The sequence below is a fragment of the Wyeomyia smithii genome, chromosome 3 (assembly GCF_029784165.1).
Source record: "Wyeomyia smithii strain HCP4-BCI-WySm-NY-G18 chromosome 3, ASM2978416v1, whole genome shotgun sequence".
Taxonomy (NCBI): domain Eukaryota; kingdom Metazoa; phylum Arthropoda; class Insecta; order Diptera; family Culicidae; genus Wyeomyia; species Wyeomyia smithii.
The window spans coordinates 73,236,704-73,258,983 of record NC_073696.1 but is presented as its reverse complement, the minus strand read 5'-3'; the positions used below and the strand labels follow the sequence as shown (position 1 = coordinate 73,258,983).

The 22,280-nt window shown below is 36.0% G+C and overlaps 1 long non-coding RNA gene across 1 annotated transcript in view; it reads left to right on the top strand.

The window, feature by feature from the left end:
• LOC129732809 (uncharacterized) overlaps positions 1–22,280 on the top strand; it is a 79,151-nt gene that overhangs the window by 20,374 nt on the left and 36,497 nt on the right. The window contains exon 2 of the long non-coding RNA XR_008729358.1: positions 9,817–10,344. This is a non-coding gene — a long non-coding RNA (uncharacterized LOC129732809). The remainder of the gene's footprint in view (positions 1–9,816; positions 10,345–22,280) is intronic.

Genomic DNA, 22,280 nt, shown 5'->3' with positions numbered 1-22,280 from the left:
ATTGTTGTACTTGTTTATGGTCTAGGTCAAACCTGTCAGCTGGAAACGAGTAGTAATTTGCCAATTTTTAACTGTAAAGATGTGCACAGTATTGTTTTAAGCAGCTAACTATTGAACTGATGAATCATTTCCTAACCCAATTATTTCTTGGTCCAAACTTTCTGCTCAGGCTTTCGTTTGACATTCAGTGTTTGGAAATTATTCTTCGATGCACCTCATCCGCTAGTCAATGTATTTGTGAGATTGTTAGTCGATGGTCGTTGCAGTCAGCGTTGCCAGGTCATTTTTTAAAAAATCTGGAAAAGGCAAAAAAAATCTAGAAAAAATCTGGCAGTCATTTTGTGGGGTGAAAGGTAAATTTTTCGAATAAAAGTCTTGGGGTACGCAAAATTTGAGGTGACAAAATTGCAAAATTTCGCGCCAAATTTGAAGTGATGACCTTTTTGCGGAACAGAGAAAATAAAATCTGGATCATCCATGAAAAATCTGGATAATTGGACATCAAAGCTGTCTACCTGGATACAAGTTCAAAAATCTGGATAATCCAGATAAATCTGGATACCTGGCAACGCTGGTTGCAGTAGTAAAAGGAGGGCAGTGGCAGGAAATGTGCCTTCTAAAGCGACCCTGATTGGAGGCGCCGGAGACGTGCCTTGAAGAACACCTGATCGCGCTCGCCGTTCGTTCGTTCAGTTTGATCATCTCTCCAGCTCGCTCGCAATTCAAGAACCAGTTCTTCACTGCAGATCTCCGATAACACAGCTCTCCCGAAACAGGTCGCCTCAACGCGAAATTCTTCTCTGTTGAGCGTCTCTCTGACCCAAAAGTTTCCGCTGCATAGTGGTTTACTACCGTCGGAGCTTAGCAGGCTGCCTCGACAGCGAGAGGCCTGTGTGTACGGTGGGTGTTATTTATAGAAATATCAAATAATTATTGCCAATAAATTCTTGTTTCTTCTGTAAATTTATCTATAAGGTGGCATCATTTTTTTCTGAGTTAATTGGGTCCTAAAGCTTTACACGGTTTTCTGATTTTTATATATCAGTTGAAAGAGTGCAATTTTATGAGCAAAACGTGATTTAAAATTTAAAAAAAATCGTTGTTCTTTGATATTTAGATGAAAACAAAAATTGCTCCCATATACCGTGCATGGGCGAACTGTCATTTAAGATATTTCGAGCAGTTTTCTAATCTTCATTTAAAAACTGAAGGAAAACGATAAACATTTTCCAAAAATTACATTCTTTAAAAATTACGTTTTGCTCAGAAATCACGGCTTTTTCAAATGATATGTGAAAACTGGTATAGCTTTAGGTGCTACTTTGGTTCACAACACTGATATTATGAACATATGTATTAGCGGTTTGTTTCTATGTTTGCATAAAAAAGAAAAGAAATAATGATTCATAATGATTTTACCGAAGCCCGTCTAGAAATTAACTTGGGCACTAGAGGGTTAAATCTGTTAAATATATTCTGCTATGGTATATTCGGAAACGAAACTTGCAAGATAATATTACTTAAAATTCATATTGTCTTCAGCTCATTCATATTTTAATCTACATAATTCATTCACTGCTACAAAAATACAACAATTCTTTTTCATTCTCTTTTTTTTTTTTCAATGATTGGTATCAGTTTCGGCCGATATTCGGCGATTCGGTTGTTTTCTAGAAACTGGATTTCAAAATAGCATCCGAGATCGATTTTTGACCTCAGTGCATTATCACGATTACGGAAATACCCTTGCGGTATTTGGTTATTTTGGGCTGTTTTTCGGAAACCGGAAGTCACCATCTTGAACTTTTACATGGCGCCTGGAGTTGATTTTTGGTTTCTTGATTCTCGGCTCTACTCTTTTCGACAGTACAATATTACAAAATTTCAATTTACCGCATTTTGGTGGACGCGTAGCTAATTTACCAATCGATTGCTGCAAGCATGAAGGAAATTTGTAGAAAACTGACTGATTTTGAAGCATTTGAAATTGGTCAATTTTCGTGACGCTCTCGAGTACTAGAGTAGTACTGCGTCGTGCTTGAAAGGACAGTTATTTTTAGTTTCTGAAAAGCTGGAAATTGATCAAATTAAGCCATCTTTACCGGAAGTAAGGCCGGATAAAAGCTTGTCCAACTCCTCGTTATTGTGGATTGCCAATGCTGATTACGCGGGATGATTCTCGTTTTATTATTATCTCTAGCAGCGTTCGAACCCAGTACTTCTGCAGCATGATACAACATTAGCAGCGCCAGTAATCCAGCACCAACGCGCATAATTTCCATTGCGCATTGCGCGATGAATTCGACTTACCGCAAATTAGGGCCCTGAGCGAGATGAATGGGACTTTGTCTTTTTTTTGACTTTACCACTTTTGCCACGATGAACAAAACTGCTACCTGTATGATGAAAAATCCTTGTGATTGTTTTAAATTCCTACGTAGAAGGATAACGCAACAACCAGTTTGCGCGAAGTAGGTGATAGAATAAGAGGATAAGGAAAAGGGTATGTATAGAGAAGAACGTTGTACGCGAAAGTAAATTTGTTTTTTGTCGATTGTATATATTTATTATTAAAAGTGAAAAAAAGCCTCGTCATAAGGAGAGCTGTGCCAGTAAAGATCAGACTTCTGTACATTCACTGTAGCCTGGATTACGAAAAAACCACGAAAGACCACGCACGGGGGTGGGGGGGTTAACGAAATGACCACGTGGTCTTTTTTCCTGACTTATAATTTCTTAAAATCAAAAGAAGTAATTATCGGTTTCCGTTAGACTCTACTAGAAAATTGGGAAATAAATATCAAAATTCAGTCCGCGCAAATATATAATTAAGAGTGCTGAAGAGTGCGGTTATAAAAAGTGATCAAAATATGACCACGTGGTTTAGGAACGGCCCCTAAGGAAACCAAATGAGGTTACAATTCTCGATCAGTAGGCGTACTAATGAGCAGTACAACGTCTTTCGGCAGTGTGGATCTTTGAAAGCACGGGCGATTTTTGAAATAAAACCGAGCTGGCGTGTAGCTTTTGAACACATCGTAGCGTGATGCAGGTGGAATGTAAGTCTGGTGTCAAGTAGCAGATATAACAGGGCCCCATGCTGTTTCCTTGGGGAACTCCTGACTTGTTAGTGAATTGCGATGATACACTTGAACCAAATTTCATGCGTAGAACTCTTTCACGAAGATACGAGTTCAGCTATTCAACGAACTGGCGAGATTTTACATAAGAGTATTGCATGGTCCAAACGATCAGAAGTTGCTTTGAGATCGGTGTAAATCGCATCTACCTGACCTTTCTGTTCCATTTGCGAAATACATGATGGAGTGAACATATTGGAGGTTGGTACAAACAGAGCGTCCCAGCATAATGCTGAGTGGTGGAGATATACCTAGTGTTAAGTACGAGAAAGCATACAACCGCTCACTATGAACTCAAACATTTTAGACCCAGTAGAGAGGCTAGTAATGTCACGATAATTCCTCGTCATGTCGGTTGTAATTGTAAAGGTGTTCAAGTCAACTAAACAGGAAGGAACATCAAATGCCGCTTATTGAGCTTCGTGGTCAGAAACAACTTTATCAGTAAAAACGGAAGCAAAAAACTCTGAGAAATGCTCACATGACTCAGATTTTGATGTTGCCTTATCACTATCGAAATGTACATTTGTAGGTACGGAAGAGCATTTTCTTTTGGAGTTAACGAATTTCCAGTAGCTTCCCATTTTTCGAAAGTCGGTCTGCACCCGTAACACGTATGACTTATACAGTGTGCTATTTAGGTGACGGTACTCATCAGAGTAACACTTGAAATTGCTCTTCGTATGCGCTGTTTCCAGTCGACGATACTTGCGCTGAGAGCTATTCCGAAGACGTTTCAGTTCACGCAACCGAAGAGTACTCTAAACAGGTGAATTAGGCTGCGAAGCGTACAGTTCTAAATTTATTCCAAGCGATAAAAATCCCTAAATAGTATTGTTTTTCGCAAAATGCGATCATATTTTGATATTAGAGGTAGTATGAATTCCGTGAATTGGAATTTGTTTGTTCCTGTGATTGAATCAATTAGTAATTTGTTACACAGATTAAAACGCCAGATTGGGGCACCTGCACAACTTGGGAAATTTGTTTGTTAATGGAGTTGAAAGAAACATACTGCTAGAAATAACAGGAAATCGAGAAACATCTTGCATCATATGGAAAACGAATTTCGCAATGACCAGAAAATTAAGAGACTTGCCGGGTGTCACTTTTGTGACAACACCAATGGCGTTTCTTAGCGCCCCGAGCTCATTTATTTGAAGTATTGCGGATAGAAAACGCAGAGAAATGTTTTATTTTCTCATCCAATTTGTCGTCTACGAGACTCTTGTCCCATTTAACATCGTGCGTCGTTGTGCTTGGATTTTCTCGTTGCGGGTACGCGATTGTTAAAATTATAATCAAATTGGCTTTACAATGAATAAATGTTGATTTAATGACTGAAAATTTAATGAAAAAATGTTGATTCAATGATACAATAAACTTGAGTAATTTGTTCTCTGTCCAAAGAGATATCAATGACCCAAATTCGTTCAGTGGTAACAAATTTATATAGATTTCAATTCTTCTATTCTGTCGTTTTACTTTTCCCTCGATTTTATACATATCGCTCTACTGAAGCAAGATGTAATTTTACGTCAAATAACAGGAAAGCATTTACCATTCGGAGGAATAGACAAAACATGTCTTACTAATTTTTCTAAAAGTCAAAAACAAATGAAAAAAAATGTAACATGATTACTTTTTTTCATCTTCAAGTGTATTTTCTTCAAATTGTGTTTTGCGATTAATCTAGTATTACAGCTCTTATCTTTAATTACATTATCAAAAACCACTTTAAAAATATGAAAAAAATAGAATATTTTTCCTTGACTTTTAATTATTTATTTTCACCGAAGTTCAAAAAAATGTTCGCTTAATAGACTTACAAGTTTGACACATGATTTCGATGTACCACTTTCAAATTTGAAGCCAGCTGTTCCAAAATATGCTCATTCGACAATAAAACAATTCTACCAATATTTTTACCCCTGAATTATTACCTAAAAGCTAAATGTGCACTCAAATGAAATCTTTTTTTTAACCGCTGATATTTTCTTTGCATAGTAAGCTAATCAATATTTTAATCTTTCGATTATGATTCGGTAAGAAATAAAACCTTTAACACCTTTTATATTGACAGTATCAAATAGTAACATACGTAGTGTGAGAGAGAATCCAAATTTAAAACTTGGCTTAGAGAAAATATTTTCATTCAATATTAATTTAAATTTGATCATTCAGTAAGTCGTCCGACTGGAACAATTTTTTTTCTCAAATTATGCCTTCTACCCAGTGAAGTCACCATACGAATCTAAACGGTTTGACAATTTGAGTAAATCAATTACATACGGAGATTTACACAGCTCAATATATCAAACCAATAAACGACTTTCAATTCCATGTCATACATTAGTAGCTGTATTCCTAAGGTGTACAAAAAATGCTCACCAGTTTCGCGATTTTCTTTTCCTTTTTGTGCGCCAGTGGCTCACCGTGACTGTCGACGTTCTACCTTCGCACATAGGAGTATTTGACCCAAAAAGTTGGCCAAAAGTCCGACATACAAAATACACGATTTCCATTATTTTCAATTGATTTCAGTTGAAACATACCCTTATGCTATCCCAGAACCCATTTGTGTCTTATCACATAAACCAAACTGTTATATTTCAAAGTTATTCCACAGTAAATTGGTCAGTTCAAAAAATACGTGCTACTGCTCGGGTGGCGTAAAAAAATTGAAAAATTTTGTCGAGAAGTTTTTCTCTCTTACAGGACATAATCTACAAGATAAGTAAAATGTTTTGCAATATTTAAAACGTTGGATGCATAAAAAAATCATGGATTGTTTACGAAATAAGTGATTGTGAAAGCCGACCGCGAAAAATCTATAATATTGTGAAATTAATTATATGATTTAGTAACCTTCCGCGCAAGTCCCGTCGAAGCTTTATTCATTGACAGAAAGGTCAAAGCCTTCTGAAAATATACGAAAAGAAAAATCTTCCTCCTGGTTCCTCTTTTTTATTTAATTGCCATTTTATTAAATGAAGATTTATATGAAAATTTCTAAATCTTTGTTTTGTATCATGTGTAAAAAGACACTACAAAAATGGAGTAAGCGAATTTAAAGTAATATTTTACATATTGGGTGACGTTTTAAATGGATGTCACATTTTTTTGTGTTGATTATACGAGAATAACACGTTTTTGATATAAATCTATCCAATTACTACCAAAAAAGAGCGACTTGGACTTTTGGCCAGCTTTTTGGCTCAAATACTCCTATGTGCTTCGCGAGGGCTGGTCGTAATGTGAGCAAAATGCGACCAACATCGTCTTGCAAGCGGATCGACTTCGCGAGCTGATAGATGTTTGGCTCAAGCAGCTGGAGAAGTAGGTACAACCGCGATTATGGCACCCATCCGTGAGAGAGGCGGATGATTGTTCTCTTGCTTGTCGCGGATCGAGCAGAGCAGTCGGCCATGCTCTCCTCTGGGCTGGCTTTTTTTCTACAACCGGCCCGCCATGCACCGGTCTCCATGTCCGCTGGTTAGTTCTGCTTTCCGTTCGAAGCTGTTACGAGCAAATACTGCAAGTGGTTCCCCGTAGACATTTCCCGTACGTTCAGCTTCCCGTGTCTCGCATCGCAACTTCGAATAACAGTTTCGTGACTTGAATTGTTTGGCACTATTCTTCGGTCGGTTTGTTTGTCTTTAGGCGTGTGTGCGTGTTGGTGTAAACACCGTTATTGTTGATACTATTTCGTCGAGCTGATCGTTCCGGCGTCAGATCCGACTTGTTCTGTTCTGGTCGGTTAAACCGCGGAATTTATATACTACTTTCGCGAGTACTTTAGAAACGTGGTGTTTAAGCTCTTCGGTAACAAGTACACACTGCGGTCACTGTCGTTACTGTGGTCTTTGTGCTGTGACTTCCGGTTGTCATCAAGTGCATTACAGTGCATTCCTGTGGCAACAAACTGAGGAGGATACGATCTCTGCATAAAACCGCCTTACTGTATAATCAACACTCCAAAGGGTCTGAAATCAAGTAAAGACCTTTGCAAGTGTCGAGTTTCAGCATAATCGTTGTTGCAAAGTTCGAAAACGCGTTCTCCTTGCGCGGTAACGTGATTGGATTCGTGGCATTGAGGGGCGATGAGAATGTGAAGTGCAAAAGTTTATTTTTGCAATTGCTGGGGCTAACGCGACGAGTGTCTGTGTCTAGAGAGCATGATTGAACTGGATTAATATTCTTCTCTGGTTGGGTCTACACATCGCATCATATCCAGTTTGCAGAGGCAAAGTGGCGTTAGTGCGCGTATCGTTGCAGCGTAGATGAACGCGATTGCTAATTAACGCCGCCGTTGAATTCACCAGCAGGAATCAACGAGTAATAAAGCAACTCGCGAATCTTCGCTAAATGAGATTTAATCGAGTGCCTTCTGGTTTCAAATAAGGTATGTACATCTGTTCGAGCTAGAGCGAGAGTATTGTTTGGTGGTACAATGAAAATCACGATCTAGTTTGAAGTTACAATTCGTAAGTCGAATCATACAAAAAATATTGCTGTTAACATGAATGTATGCATAATTATTTCCACCTATTTCTACCTAAACGCAAAAGATATTACAGATAAATCTTTCGAATGCACAACAACAACGTCATATGTTTTAACTGTATTTTCAAATTGCATTTGCGCGTTAATAGTTTTGGTTGGATCTCGCTTTAATTCTTTTAGGTTTCAAGAATAAAAGTGATTATTTCCTTCCTGTACACTTAAGAATTGACTGCAAAGTATGTGCCTAAACACAAAAACAGTGCCTAAAACAGCAGAATATGGCGCCCAAACTTTTCATAGCTTTGCTTTTTTGTATCTCATTGGTTTTATTTCTAATTTCTAAGAAGGGTATCGTAGCCTTAAAGTTAAAGAGTCTACATTGGGTCGTCGTGGGATCGGTATCAAAGAATTTAAGCATGGGATTATTATCAGGCTTCCCACATTCAATCTCAAAAAAGGCGAAAATTAGTCGAAAGCTGGAAAATTATTTTATTTATCATATAAAGATTTTTTTTTCTTCATATATACCATATAAAGATTATGATATGGATTATATTGAACCCAATTTAGATGAAACTCATTCGTGGTTTAAATGAAATCATTGAATATTTATATTTATCAAAACTAGTTCAACTTTTTTGATCTCCTTTTACTATGATTTAGCAAATCAAAATGCAAAAGAATACAATTTCCCCATTTGAATGAAAGTTTGCTAATTTTTTTGAACTTGATAGTTTTTGCTTGACTAGAAAAATTCCTCTTATCAACATTTTCCAAAACGGGAAAGCCTTTTATTCTATTCTTGATTCAAGGTAAATCGAATTTATTTTATTGGTGATCTGGCAATTCTTAGGCCTCTCCAGAGGATTTTTCAAAATATTGGAGAATGGATTTGAGTAAAGTCCAATAACTGCTTGAAAACTATTGATGTCATCTACACACTTAAAATTTATTGTCGGGTCTCGGTAATTTTTGCCAAGAACAGCACCATTGAGCAGTGAAGGAAATGAAATGATTTTGAGCTGATTGTTTTTTCATCTTGAGTTGTGCACATCATGAAGTGCACAGTTCATGACTAAAATTGTATCCTCTCAATACGTAATAAAATGTTGGTGCCTTGGTCACTCGGAGATGACAAATACAACAGTTGACTGAAGGAAGGCGGAGAGAGTGCACCAGTAACGATTTTTTTATATGGTGCTCTTTTGTGATCTTCGTTATTCACCTACCATGGAGGTCTGTTTGCAAATGTGCGAAGAATAAGAATAACTCGCACACTGACGACGATGTCACCGCATCATAGGCTTGGTTTATACGTATTCATTAGTCGCTAGAAGCGATTTTTTTCCATCGGTGCCATTGAGTGCTCAGTTTAAAAAATAATGACAGCTGTCACATTTTTTCGTAAATCTCGGTTCAACCTAACTGAAATTTCGGTATAAATTATTACCGAGCTATCACTGCCGAGATTACGGATATTTTGTGCTGAAATTTCAGTTAGGAAAACCGAGATTTACGAAAAAATGTGACAGCTGTCATTCTTTTTATAACCGAGCACTCAGTGGTGCCGTTCTCGGCAAAAATTACCGAGACCCGGCAATACATTTTAAATGTGTATCTTTGGGCGCAGGTGTGCTCAAAAACATACCGCAAGACACAATGTAGGTACGACGAATTAATCGAATTCTAAATATATTCTATGCAACTACTGTTCTTGTGCGTGCGGCTGACCGAGAAGAGGAGAATGCCAACATTCAACATTCATAGTGACGCTATCTTTCCCAAATGACGTTGCTCTGATTTTCGTAGGAATATTCGCGTTATTAAGTACAAAGTCATCGGTTTAATTATTCTTCACTGTTACATAAGAGTCGGTTTGATGCATGAACTTGGCTTTAAGCTGGTAGGTTATAGTACTAAACTGGCTATAATCGTATATCAGTCAAATGTTGGAAACGCTCCACATTGGGAGCTATACGTAAAATAGACGTGTAAAACGGTCACCTGCTCTGTACCCATTTGATGCAAATGGAAAATGCACCTAGCTAGTATAAATTGAATATAATTTCATATTCATATTCAAATTATTTGTGTTGTCAATAGTCTACTAACAGCGTTCTGAACGACTGATTGCTTCATCTGTTTCTTTTTTCCTTCTTTTTAATTGCAGTGTACACCATTGTACAGTCAATAGTTGAATGGATAGCCGACTGACTAGTAGAACCAATTTTACCGCACCGGCTCGCTACATTCTTCATCCAGTTTTTTCGTAGTTCGCCAAGATTTCATAATTCTGATACGGCAACAGTGCTCTTCGATGTTTATCCTTGGTAAAAAATCTAGCGACGAAACCCGTAGTACTAACGTAACTTCGTGAGAAAAACACCGTGCGAGGGTTTTTGTGGTGTTGATGTTTTGAAAAAAAAAAAAAAGTTTCCTAAGGCTGTTTGGCTTCTGATTGTTTTATGTGAGTTCGCGGAAAGCGTGTTTGTTAAAAGCGAAGTTTGCTCGTTAAATGTGCTGAACCCGAAAAGAATGATTGTGTGCGAATATCGTGAAAATAATCATAATTGAAGTTACGCTAACACACATTGTTCAGAGGTGGCTGCGGGAAATCGGATTTTGCATACCTACTTCAAGTTGCTGTGATTTCTTTATTTTCGAGAGCATCGAGAGTCTGCTGGATATCTGAGCCCATGTGAGTACATATAATTACCGATTGAGGTGGTGCATGAAAAAAGCTAAGGTCTACACCTGGTGGAAAATATCGCAAAGATAAATTGCATCAATTGCTTTTGAAAGTGGAAAAGTTGCTTTATGTAGTTCATTCCATTTTCCGACTCATAGAGTATGGGAGTAAAGAAAAATTTGTGAACGTTCAACCCGTTTGCGAGATACAACAATCGAGAGAGAATAAGAGAGAAAAAGAAAACGTTCCGATAAAGTGATAGTTATTGAAGTGTCTGCTGTGGCTGTGAGTCTCGCAGCCCAGTTTCGCCAAATGCACAAGGGCTTATCACAAACACACCACCGGACAGTAGAACGTACGGGTACGGGTTAATGATGAACGTTAGCGGTGTTAAATATTTTCGCCGACTTGGGTAGTAGCGTATTTGTAGCCTTTTGACACACTGTTAGGATACAGTACTGGACAAAAAAAGTACACAGTACACACTTATAAATGCGTCCATTGTAGTTGACGTCACTGTTTCAAATTGTAGATGTTTATTTGTCACGTATATGGATAATCATTTTCGAATTCCAAATCAACCACAATCTTTCGATCGGATTGAAATCCGACCACTCAGAAGGTTACTCTAGAAATTCAATGTGTTATCTACATTAAATATTTGGATTTTACGAACCGTAGTTTTGTGGCGGATTGTTATCTCGTTGATAGATGAAGCCATTCTTGCGCTCAACTTTTACCAACGATGCTCTTACATTTTTCCCATACTAACCAGTAATACGTTCCAGTTCTCCCTTTCTAGTCTTTTGAACATTTTTGTCAATAATTTTTTTCCTGGGTTTACCCGAATTCTAGATAGATAGATAGAGTATATTCCATGAAAACAAAAACAAATCCAGCCAAATGTTAGGTTGGATATCAAATGGTAATAACTTCATAATCACATGATGGACTACAATAACTAATATCATGTAAGATAGATAAAATGTTGAATAGTTTTGTGACATGTTAATTATTATTACTACTTCATTGCTCAGCGGTAGAAATTAATGAAAAGTTTCAGGGTCAAATTTGCACGTGCGAGCATGCCTTGGACAGACGTCATGAGTAAACACCAATCGTCTGTTGTGATATCCTCTCTCCCCGTCCAAATAGGTCTACCAAGTTTTGCTCTCATGAGCCTAGATAATTTTGATGTCTCGTAAATGAAGCTTTTTCGAAAAGTTCATGACAGTCGTCATTCTCAACCTACTGTTAGAATGTAATTTAAACTACTGTCTTGAAGGAAGACCTACAGGCAACAGTACCACTTCAAGCCATGCATAGCGGCGAGTCACTCGTCGTCTGTCAGTGCAGCGGAATACGATTTCTATCCGTGTGCATCTAAGGGAAAACTACAATGCTGCTATAAAAGTTTATCCCAATAAAATTAAAACAAGAAGTGTTGTTTAGAGACTTTTTTTGTTTATTCTGTCACAAATGATTGAATTTCAACATTATTGGATTTGTTTTTTTGTTTTTAAATAATATATGTTTATCAGTTGTTTTTGTAATTGAGTAAATGTAATTGAAGTCAATTTTGTCAAATTGAAGACGAAAAAAATCTCCTCGAACTTGGAGTCTGTTATGCTGACTACAAAGTGAGCTATTTGCAGCAATTAACGATACCTACGAAAGTTTTTAATTATTTTGTGTGTCATGTTTTCTTTTGTTTCTAAATTGGGCAGTCCATGTACAGGCTTCAATACTACAAAGTAAGATTTCTATAATAAATTAGTCTTTAGAATTGATCAGACCAATCTTGAGAATGTTATTGGTGGATTTTGAGAAATTAGGCTCTTGCTTTTGAGTGTATAGATTTATTTCTGTTTTTAATGGATTACGATGAATCTTATTTCCTGGAAGTATGTAGAAACGGTACTGATAAAAATTCATACTCATTAGCCAAATTTTTACAAAATTACGACAAATCTTTTTCAATTTTTACTTCCAATTCACGCTGCACCCTTTCAGCTATATTAGATTTTTATTTTTGTAACGAGCTGTTGTACTCTCATGAAATATTTCACGCGCATTTTTCACGGCTACGCAATGAAAATTTGTAGAAAAAATGATCTTCACATTTTCTTTGGTAAAGCGAAAATGAAAATCATAGAGCAAGCTTCATTAAAATGAAACACTAAAATTGAATAAAAATGCCGCTTACAGTGCACAATCAATGGTCCAGAAACCTAATTCAGAGGGGAACTTGTGATGTAGAGCTCGATAGCAATATTTTAGAGAAAAAATTTCTTCTACAAAGTTGTTTCATATGAGCGCCTATTGAATTTTCATATTAAAATTGTCTTTGAACGACTTTTAGGACTTTATGAAAGAATCAATTTGCAATGCTGCTATCTCAATTCCACTCAAAGTTAATAATATTTTCATAAACAATATGCCTTTTTCATTTGTTTGTCATTCTTTTTGGTGTAAATATATAAAATATCTTTTGGTCTCAATTTGAAGGGCACGTTTGACTCTATGTATAATTTTAATAATAAAATTAATAAATATATGTTATTTCCTATATTTGAGTAAATTGAATTTGAAAACAAGACAAAAATTGTAATAATTTAACATATTTTGCTCGTGAAAGCACACAGATTTATTTTTTCTCAAAATTAGAAAAAAGTACCTTTAATTTGTTCTAAGAAGAATAAAAATCGATCAACTGGTTGAAAAGTTATGAATTTTTGAAAATAAAATACATCAAATGAAACAATTTTTAGGGTCACCCTATTTCGAAACTGGTCACCCAAAGTGCTTAAATTGTACTCAAAATTGCAGGGATGGATCTCCGTCGCAATAATCAAACCCGTATTTTTTCGTTGTATCGTGAGGGCGACCAGCTCCGAAATAGGGTGACCCTAAAAAACGGCTTAATTCGATGTACTTTATTTCCAAAAATTCATAATTTTTGTACCAGTTGATCGATTTTTGATCTTTTTGGATTAAATTAAAAGTATTTTTTCTGCTTTTAGGAGAAAATACTGAAAAAATATATTTGTGTGCTTTTACATGCAAAATATATGATATTATTACAATTTTTGTTTTGTTTTCAAATTAAATTTTCTCAAATATAGGAAATATAGAAAATAAATTCAACGTATATAGGGTCAAATGTGCCCTTCAAAATGAGACCAAAAGTCATTTTTTATATTTGCCCCAAAAAGAATGACACACAAATGAAAAAGGCATACTTTTTATGAAAAACAATTATAACTATGAGTAGAATTGGGATAGCTACGATGTCAGCATTGAAAATTGTTTCTTTTAAAAAGACTTGAAAGTCGTTTAAAGACAATTTTAATGTGAAAATTTAAATAGAAAAGCTAGAGCGAAAAATGTGGTTATTCAATCTTGATCGGTTATTTTCAAAGATGGAGAACAACTATCTGTATAAATGACTCACATATTCACAAATTGTTAAAAGTTATGAAAAGTTTACTATATAAAAAATAAAAAAACTTTTTTCATGTTAAGAGATAGAGGAATGATTTATTCAGCAAAGTTGTAGAAGATTTAAAAATCTGGAACTTTGCTGAACAAATAAAAATTCTATCTTCATTGGGTATAAAGTTTTAAAGTATATTATATGAAAGGTACTTGAAATTTAGTTTTTTTGCACTTAACGTCTGTTAGTTACATTGTAGAAGGAAACGTTGTTCAGAGGAATTGTTAGGGCATACAAAACACACCGAAGACTATACAATTCCAGGACTTTTTCTTACAAAACTATAGCATATATAAGCTTATTTGTTCGATATCTTCAAGAACGTGTAGGGTTAAAGGGGCAAGTTAGGCTGAAGCACTACAAACTCTTGTAGGTTCCATTTGTCCCAATCTACCCATATTAGAGTATGGCGAGCATATGTTTCAGTAGGTTTTCTATATTAAAAATACTTACTTTTTTGCGCTAAGAGATCGACGATTGGTTAATTTGGAAAAGCTTTAGAACGTGTAAAAGTATGAAACCTTATTGAACATATCAAATTCTTATCTTCATTGAGTACAGAGTTACAAAGTATTTTACCTAAAATTTATGTTTTTGTGCGTAACTTTTGTTAGTTACATTTTACAAGAACATGTTGTTCAGAAAAGCATTTGGGCATGCAAACACACGTTTTTGTTGAAGACCACACATCTCCAGGACTTTTTCCCACGAAGTTATAGCATATTTTAGATTATGTTTTCGACAACATTAAGAATGTTGATGTAAACAAACAAATGGCCTGATACGTTCAAGAATCGAACCTATGACTACGTGGTTGTCAAAGCTGACGCTGTAACGTTACTAACTGTGTCCTTTTAATTACATTGTTTAGTACTACGCCACTATTGTATACATCTTCTACAGGGTTGTACAGGGTGTCACCGTGAAAGTGATACACTTTATTTATGCCTTCAAATTAAAACTGATAACCATTTCTTCTCTGGTTCTTTTTTATTATCATGGTAGCGTAATTAAATTACAGTTAAATCAGGTCAATTTAAATCTTTCGCCATTGCATTCGATCGCGGATTGCAAACGCTTCTCAAAAATATCACAAGGGGCACACATGACTTCGATCGGCATTTTATCCCAGATTTTCACCAAACGGTTTTTCAAAGTGTCCAAAATCATAGGTTTTATTTCACCTAGCTCTCCTAGCACGTAACCCCAAATGCTGAAATCCTATAGATTCAAATCGGAAGAGGATACGGGTCTTTCAGAGGTGCTGACAAAACACGGTAAATTCTTGTTGCACTACTACTTAACAACCAATGCCTTATAGCAATACCGCTTTTGAGAAGTGGCATGCTTATTGTTATTTTTTTGTCAGTGCTTGTGTGTAATGTGCTACCCTTCCTCTACACGCTTACTGTTCTTCTATACCGAGCCTTGTTCCTCCTGCCAAATATCACCAAACATAATTCCCTGGAAGAATTTCATCATGCGTCCTTCTGGCCAGTTTCATTGATAAGAGGGACTAATTTTTTGTTAAGAGGAAGTCACGCAAAGGCATTGTAGGTTTCAGCGAATAGGAAGGGTAACTGGTGAGGAGCCTGAGCATAAACCCATGCTCAAAGTCCTTTTTGACATTGAATGGCCTGATTCTACTAAGATTCGAACGCACGACCATCCGCTTGACAAAGCAGACTCTGTAACCTTGCGGCTACGCAGCTCCCATATCGGCCTCATTTGACAAACTAGGTCGGTTTGATTCCGCTGGTAGATTTAAATCTTATGACGTCAGATTTAAAAAAAAAATCTATTCCTAATATTTAAAACTAATCTCATCAAGGAATCAATCATTGTAATATAAAATATGCAAGTGTGTTTGTGTTTGGTTCTATTAAAAAAGAAAATAAGCCAACCAGTTCTGAAATGAAGCGTTTAAAGGTAAACAGGAATTGATTGCTGTTATTTATATTTTGATCATAAATCCATACAATATATAAGCTATTGACAGGCATGTCAAAATGAAAGAGATTTATGATGACAAATTACCACCTTCCAATTTAAAATAATATCGGTAAATTGAAAATTGTTTGATACAAATTCAAAGATTTTGGAATGATTCGATAAAGCTATTTCGATTCCATCTCATGGCGGTCAATTGCAGTATCTTACGAACGGCCATACGAGACAGTAAACTAGGTTGCGTAGTTTGTTTATGTATTTCGATTTTCTATTCTCGTAAGGTAGATCAATTCGACACAGACCAATAACATGACCAGGTAATTGTATGTTCCATGTGTTCATTCCGGCTGGTATGCGAAGCGTTTGCGTCACGTGAACTCTAACGGGTTTCTCATGCAAAGCCCCGGGTGGCAGATGGTAAAAAACTTGAGGATTTTACACTAAGAATTGTTTTTGCGCGGGTTATTTTCAATTGACAGCAGTCTTGTTACAGCTATCAGTCAGTAACTTCTTCTTTCAATGGCTAAATGTTATACTAACTTGTTGAATTAAAAAAAAAGAAACGAAGTTACAAAAACATAAAAAAAATAACTGCCATCACAATCTATGTCTTTTAAAAAATCGTCTTAGACTAGCTCATTGTGCAGTGTGCTCGAAATAGTTGCGATTGTTCCGGTTGGCAGAAAGTGTGCAACTCTAGATTATAATTTCTATAAGTTGTTGCCTGATTAACTTCCAGTAGAGCGAAACAGCGCGTTTTTATAAGCAATTTAGCGATCGGTTGGACCAAGAATAGTGCAAGCGTCTTTGTGATTGGCTAATAAAACTCTAGAATGATATTCGTTGGGAAACTATTACTTCAAGAATTTACCGCTATTTATTATGTCCGAGTTCATGCACTGTTTTATGCAGCTTTTATCGTCGCACAAACGCTCAAATGACGATAAGGTTGCCAGTATGACTCATCGACAAAACGATATAGTGAACTGCATTGTCGTTACGCTAAAGACAAGTGCAGCACAGCTCAGCCCAGCTACCGTGTTTCATTCTGTTCGATTGGTAATGAACCTAGCGGTCCGTACTTTGCCTGCTTGTGTCAACTGTCGTCGATTGCCACATTTGGCCGTTGGCATTAATTGTGTTCGGGGCCACCGCTGGACACCGGCTGAAACTGCAATCGACAATATAAGTCACAGTATGCCCTCGAGAGCGGCCGCAAATCGGTTCATTGAATATTTTGCTCAAAGTAATATGTCTGGTTCAGCATGCCTTGCAGCGCCTACAGGGATGCAAATGATAACGATCATTGTCTAAGTCACATATCGAGCGTTTGACTTTTTTCTACTGTGATTTTGAAAAGCTTGCTAGAAACTTACACTATCGCAGCTACACTTGTCACTGACATTGGTTTCAGTAAATTGAAGTAATTACCGCCGCTCGGTAACAACAATGGTTCGGCCCTCCCCAGCGTTACTTACTGACGTTGGCTGTGGACGGTAAGTGTAATAAAAACAGCATGATCATGCATGTATTGCTTTATGTGTGCGGTTGCTCCTTTTCGAATTTTATGCTTTGATAAATGGTACATTACCTAAGCTTGCCCCGGTGTCTTGGATGCGGTGGGCTTGGAAAAGGTTGCTGCAGGGCGGTGGAAAATGTTAGATCCGTAAATAGCTCGATGCCGAAATGCCTCCTAGCTTATTGACTACTAACACTGGCATCGACGACCGGAACGTTAATGTGTGTTAAGTTAACCTTCAATACCACTGGCGATGGTGGCAGCGTCTAGACGTTCGTAGAGTGATTACATACTGTGGAAATACTTGTTTTTAGTGAAGTGATTTTTGTGCAATGGCTTGCGGTACATTAAACAGTTTTTGTTTAAGACAGCCTAAACAAGATCATAGATTTTGTCGATTTGATCGTCTCATTAGATTGAGCCATTTGTTCGTTAATCGTGTTACTTAATAGGCCGAAGGTTTTGACGTAGCATTACGTCTTTGTTTTCTATACTGGGGTACACTATATGGAAGCGTTTTTCATTAGATTTCAAACGGTAAACGGTTTAAAAATATAAATGGATTACAATTATTTATAGATTTTAGATTTTTTGAAGTAGAATACTTCTCTCAGGAAGTTCGGCTACATAGGGATATGAAATGAAAATCTAAAACCGAAAAAAGTGAAAAATATGTCCAATTTCAAATGCTAATAAATCAGTTAGTATTCGATGGATTTCCTTCGTTCTTGCAGCAATAGGTTGGAAAATCTTCTAAGATTCTTCCCAAAAGAAGATAATTGTAATTTTATTATCCACACTATTGAAATATTGAAAATAGTCAAGCCTTGTCAAAACGAAAAATTCGACCTCCGATTGGTCGTTATATGATTGCTTCCCAAGCACGGTCGACAGAATCATATACCTTGCACTTTAAAACATGCTATTTGGCCTGTTTCAGCCGAAGCCGCTCATAATTGTTCTAGACAGCGACAACAGCAGTCGTTCTCCCTTAGCAGCAGCACTAGCAGTGCAGTGGATACCAGCGATAGCGGAAAGCGGCCACAGCTGTGGCGTAGCAATGGATAGCGCACTATTTGCAGCGGATCCCAGCAACGATAGCAGTTGGGCCAGCTGATGCAGGGACAGCGGATACCAATGCGCACTAGCGCACTAGTTGCAGCGGATCTCTGCATCGATAGCGCCTGATGCAGTGAGGCACTTTAGTGAAATGCAGTCTCAGTGCGATCGTGGGCACTAGTAAATGCATTCAATGAAACTTTGACTCATTTTGACAACACGTGAGCCGTCTAGATTTGAGTGTTATATCAGCATTTCACTGTTTACTTTATCACAACGAATACTTTGTTCGCTCTATCAGTGATAACACAAAGATATAATCGGCATCTTATCCGATACTAAATTGAACAACAAATACAATACAAACAAGTCCTTTTCAGGATGAAATAAAAACCTGATGATTAAAGCGTTAATCAAGGTTGCATATTCAATTTAAGGATACTTTTTCGCCGCGTGCCGACAACTCGCTTCATAAGTACAATTTAGAAACATGATGTATGGAAAACTTGTAGCCCCTAAGTAGAACTACAAGTTTGTCGAATAGTGTAATGCTCTAACTCTTATGCCTGAAGCGTAAGAGCCCATATTCAGTGCAATATTCAGTCAATATTCGCGGTGAATATTAAAATATTCACCGCGAATATCGGCTGAACATCCCGCTGAATATGGACTCTCACACTTTAGGCACAAGAGTTAGAGCATTGCTTTCTTCAACAAACTTGTAGCATTACTTTAGGACTGCAAGTTTGTCATACATCAAATTAGAAAATTATACTTGTGGAGCGAGCTTCCGGCACGCGGCAAATTGAACGGAATTGACACCCCTAAATTGAATATGCAACCTTGGCGTTAATGTTTTCTTTTGAGTTAATTCACATTTTTGAATTTGTAAAAGTTATAAATTTTACTTTATTTCCATGTCTCAGAACGCATAATAATAGTATAAAGGATAATTCACTTTTCCTTCAGTCATGAGCAGGACATCCAAAAAATTTCATCTCAAAATTTAAAAATTGTCAAGCCCCAACCATGACAAGCAACTTACTATATAATAATAATAATATAATAATAATAATAATAAATTATTGAAAATGGTCAATCCTTGTTGAAGCGCAAAGTTCGATTGATCTGATTAGTTAACGTTCATTTACTAGAAAAAATGACTGACACGCAAGCAGCCTGGTTATCTTTCTTGTAAAAGTATTCTACTTAAATCTTGCGGTCGTGGCTTTGTAACAACCCTCATGTTTTTGAAAAATCGTTTCAAAAATTGGATTTTTTCAAACTGCAAAATTGTTTAAATGACTTCTAAGAACAAGTTAATTATATTCACGATTAGTAAAAATATACACTGAAACAAAAAGCTTTGTATTAAAAGTAATAAAAAATTACAAAGTATACGCAAACATTTATTTATACTCATGTTTATTTAAAGTACTGCAGTTATTTGAGCAAAACGATGTGAAATATAAATATTTTACGCGTTTATAAATTCGATTTCATGTCCCTTAAGCTGGAAGTACAAAGTCAGCAGAACAAAGAGTTAATAGCATGAAAATTTAGTGCTCATTCGATGCTCATTTAATGCCATATCGCCGAATTTAATGCTCCATCACTTCTTTGAAAAATGCACTTGTTTGCTAGCTTAAGAAAATCGCTAGCAGACAATATAAGAAAATAGCATTTTTAGACACAAAACAGTTCTATAACGGTCAAAAACATTTAATGCTCATTTAATGCTCTTGAAAAAACCTGATTTTCATGATAATTTTATTGATTTTGTATAAATTTTTCCATAATATGATAAAAACATGATAATACATAAATAGCTTCAATTTTTTCAAACAGAATCCTTTTGATACGATTAGATAGCAATTAAATGCTTTCATATGCGAGCAGTTTTAAGAACTTAGTTGCATTTTTCATTAAATTTTTTTTTTCAAAAATATTGTTCTGCTAGCTCAAGAAAAAAGTTAGCAGAACAATGGCCAGAAACAGCATTTTCAAGCAATGAACTGTTGTAGAATGGTCATAATAATTTAATGCTCATTAAAAGCTCTTGAAAAACCTGATTTTCATGATAATTTTATTGATTTTGTATAAACTTTTCAATAATATGATAATACATGAAAAGCTTCAATTTTTTCAAACATTTTCCTCTGAAAACAATCAGAATCCTTTTGATACGATTAGATACCAATTAAATGCTTCCATACGCGAGCAGTTTCAATAACTTGGGTGCATTTTTTCATTAAATATATTTTTTTTCAAAAATATTGTTCTGCTAGCTTAAGAAAAAAGTTAGCAGAGAACATTGGCCAGAAACAGCGTTTTTAGGCAATAAACTGTTGTAGAATGGTCATAATTATTTAATGCCCATTAAATGCTCTTGAAAAAACCTGATTTTCATGATAATTTCATTGATTTTGTATAAATTTTTCAATACATGATAAAAACATGATAACACAAGAATAGCTTCAATTTTTTCAAACATTTCCTCTGAAAACAATCAGAATCCTTTTGATACGATTAGATACCAATTAAATTCTTCCATATGCGACCAGTTTCAATAAATTAAATGCATTTTCCATCAAATATATAGCACATCAAATTCAGTACCCAGCGAATCACGGGTTGAAACCCTTATTTTGTACTCTTTTCTAGAACAATAGCTTTTCTGGCTATTTTCTAGCAACTGTTGGTCCCTTTTTTCGATTTGTTGGGCACTATTTGGTCACGTTTTACATCAACTTAGTCACAAAAATAACTGTTTCTGACATCGTTGACCACTACCAGCCCTGCTGCTTAGGCAAGGTTCAACTATTAGAATATCAGTGAGATGTTTTTCAACTGATTTTTAAGTTTTCCATTATTCATTATTTTTTAAATCTTGCGGTTTTGTCGAATCTTCCTATCCCTTTTCTTAAACGTTTATAAGATGTTTAAATGCTTCCCTCTCTCATTAAATCCTTGCGTAACTGGTCACACGGTGCACACACAACATGCTGAAGTGATGAACACACACTCTAACGTAAGTGTCAGCTTCAAATGACCAAATGTCCTAAAAAATATTAACTATGCTTTAATATCCTATTCACTTTTTTTATTACTCCTACTGGTGAGCAAGTTGCATAAAATCTCTTGTCTTTATCCTTCTGTGCAAAATCAATTTCTCTCTCCATAATAAGTGACGGGCTCACGAGAGTTTTGTGCGCGAGTTGTCTCATGTACGCGACACCCATGCACCTCATTCGTTTCGTCAAAAACGAGAGATATCTTTGTGTACGACGCAAAAGAATTCCCATTTCCATGTGACGAGCAGTGGCGTAGGGTCCACCTGTGCAACATGTGCACTGCACAGGTGCTCTGTTACCTAATATTCAAACTCATGCAATTATCGAAGAATAATAATAATTAAAAAAAAAAAAACAAGTGAGCATGCTAGCGAGGTCTTTTATTCCAAAGTATGGAATGCTTTTGTTTGATTTTCTTCTTTAATTTACGGAAAAAGAACTTAAGTTAATGTTTGTGTTACATGTAGCAAAATCAGCCTCGCGACGCCTTTGGTGACGGATGCTCTTGAAAAAACCTGATTTTCATGATAATTTCATTGATTTTGTATAAATTTTTCAATACATGATAAAAACATGATAACACAAGAATAGCTTCAATTTTTTCAAACATTTCCTCTGAAAACAATCAGAATCCTTTTGATACGATTAGATACCAATTAAATTCTCCCATATGCGACCAGTTTCAATAAATTAAATGCATTTTCCATCAAACATATAGCACATCAAATTCAGTACCCAGCGAATCACGGGTTGAAACCCTTATTTTGTACTCTTTTCTAGAACAATAGCTTTTCTGGCTATTTTCTAGCAACTGTTGGTCCCTTTTTTCGATTTGTTGGGCACTGTT